The following is a 2,391-nucleotide window of genomic DNA, read 5'->3' on the forward strand; positions in this document are numbered from 1 at the left end:
GTATTTTTACATTGAGATATTTTAATAAAATTTTAGTATCTTTATCTCTCTAACTATAAATATCTCTCTAAATGAATGTTGATGCTTTGAACTTCTGTATATGGAATACTTGATATTTAGGAGATGAGAATAAAAGAAGCGTGTTACAAACATTTTTTTTAAAGTTTAATTACCCTAGTTAATTTATTATGAATAGGTTAATGGCGAATTTTTCAAGGATAAGATAAAAAATACGACTTATTTTTGCATTCACAAATGATGATTTATAGAATGATATTCGATATTTTTCTTTCATAAAAAAAAGTATTGACATGAATTATTTCAAAATAATAAAACGAGGAGAATTTATATGCATTGAGTTCCGACGTACTCAAGAATAAATAAAAAGTTAAAAATATTTATTTTAAAAAATTATAATTTTTGAATAAGTCATAATTACATAAAGTGCTTGTTTGGACGTCATTATTTTGATTAAAAAAATATATTTTTTTAATGAAAAATGATCCTTTTTTTTTATTTTTTAGTGTGTTTGGCAAATTTCTAGTAGTAAAAGTAAAAGTACTAGAAAAATAAAAAAATATTTTTTTAAAAAAGTTGAAATTTAGATCTTTTTTTTCTTTAAGAAAAGATGTTTTTTATGTAATAAATAAACAAAAAAATACTTTTATATTATTATACTCAAACATAAAATTACTTCTACTTTTTTATAAGATCTTTTAAAAAAAGATAAGTAAAAAAAATCTTTTTTTAAAAACTCACTCAAACAGGCTCAAAGAAATATAACTTTTAAAACATAGCTTTTTACCAATTTTAAAACAATCTTGTTAAATGACTAATAGGCGTCTAGCCAACAACAAACTAATAAGTACTTTTGAATTACACTCCATACTAATTAATTGATGATCAATTAATGATTATTTAATTTTTTTTTTTAAAAATATAAAATTAATAATTATTAATTATAATTGTTTAAAATTAAGAATGGTTTGTCTATACTTCTCCCCACCATTTTTAAAATATATCTCACGTATGTTAACGTTAATATTACTCACACATTGTGTACAGGATCCCAGAGAATGGAATAGGTGTTAATATTACTCACAAATTGTTGCTCTCTGCCACCTGTTCTTTGTGTATACACATTGGTATGAACTACATAAGGATCACCACTAAGATTTTTCAAGAACTCAAAGTCTATCCCATCCCATGATATTGATATTCCATCTGAACGTAACTACATGCAAAGTTTGTTCACAAATAATCATACATAACTAAATGAATATGAACCGAAGAAATAAGAAACAAGCAAATGACTTACGTTGTAATAAGCAATAAGAGTGCCAGCAGAATTTACAGGGAAGCTTGATTTGCATGTCAATCTTACCATATAAATACTTATTCTTGGACTGGAAGCTAGAGTCAGAAGCTGTCCAGAGACAGGGTAAGAATTTTGTCACTATTGAAAATCTTAACTCTACCGTCGCCCCAAGTGATATCAACTTGTTGGTTGAAATTGCTACCAGCCATGGAAGAAGAAGGGAAAGTGATTATTAGGAACAATTTTATGACAATCACAATCAATGCATCATTATTATTGTTTACATAAGCAGCAGCCATTGGACAAAACAGGTTTTTGTTTATGTGAGACACAACACAATAATTCGTATTTATTTGTGATGAAGAGTAAATTTGTGTGCTACAATATTTATAGTGACAACATTGGTAATGTGTTAGAATTTATAATTTAGAATTGGAAAAGTCTAGGGGACCAGCAATTTTGTTAAATTCTGGCCAGCATGTAACCAGCAAAGAAAAGTGAGCCATTGGATAAAATCTCACATCCATCTCACACCATTAAAACCATCATTGATGGCTACAAATCACAAAGTTGCTGGTCCCTAGCATTCCTCTTTAGAATTTGGAAAAATAAGAATAATAAAACTTAATTGGTGGTAAGATGGGGTGGGAAGATGACAGTTGGATAGTAAATTTAGTTTGTGTCAATTTTTTATTTTGTTTTAGTGGTTTATTAAATTATTAATAGAGCGGTGGTGGTTTCTGTGTGAACTCTGACCTGAATTCATAAAAAATCAAAGATTTTTTGGCTCATTCAATCAATTCTTTTGATTCAAAATGGACTATGTTAAATGTTTCGGTGACTTCTGTTCTGGTATGTTCCACAAAACCTATTTTATTATTATCTTTGTTGAGTCAACTCTAGAGACGTATTAATGTGTGCTTCTATTTGGTAATTCTTTTATGTAAATTTTAGAAACACCTTTCTAATTTTTTATAGACTTTACAATTTAAGAATATTATAATATCTCATGTTTTTATATTTTGAGCTGCATGGTTAATAAAAAATATTTATTTATTTATAAAAAAATTATA

At 26.8% G+C, this 2,391-nt stretch overlaps 1 pseudogene; it reads right to left on the bottom strand.

The window, feature by feature from the left end:
• Positions 1,049 to 1,666, bottom strand: LOC107616219 (annotated as a pseudogene).

Source organism: Arachis ipaensis, chromosome B09 (genome assembly GCF_000816755.2).
Source record: "Arachis ipaensis cultivar K30076 chromosome B09, Araip1.1, whole genome shotgun sequence".
Classification (NCBI taxonomy): Eukaryota; Viridiplantae; Streptophyta; class Magnoliopsida; order Fabales; family Fabaceae; genus Arachis; species Arachis ipaensis.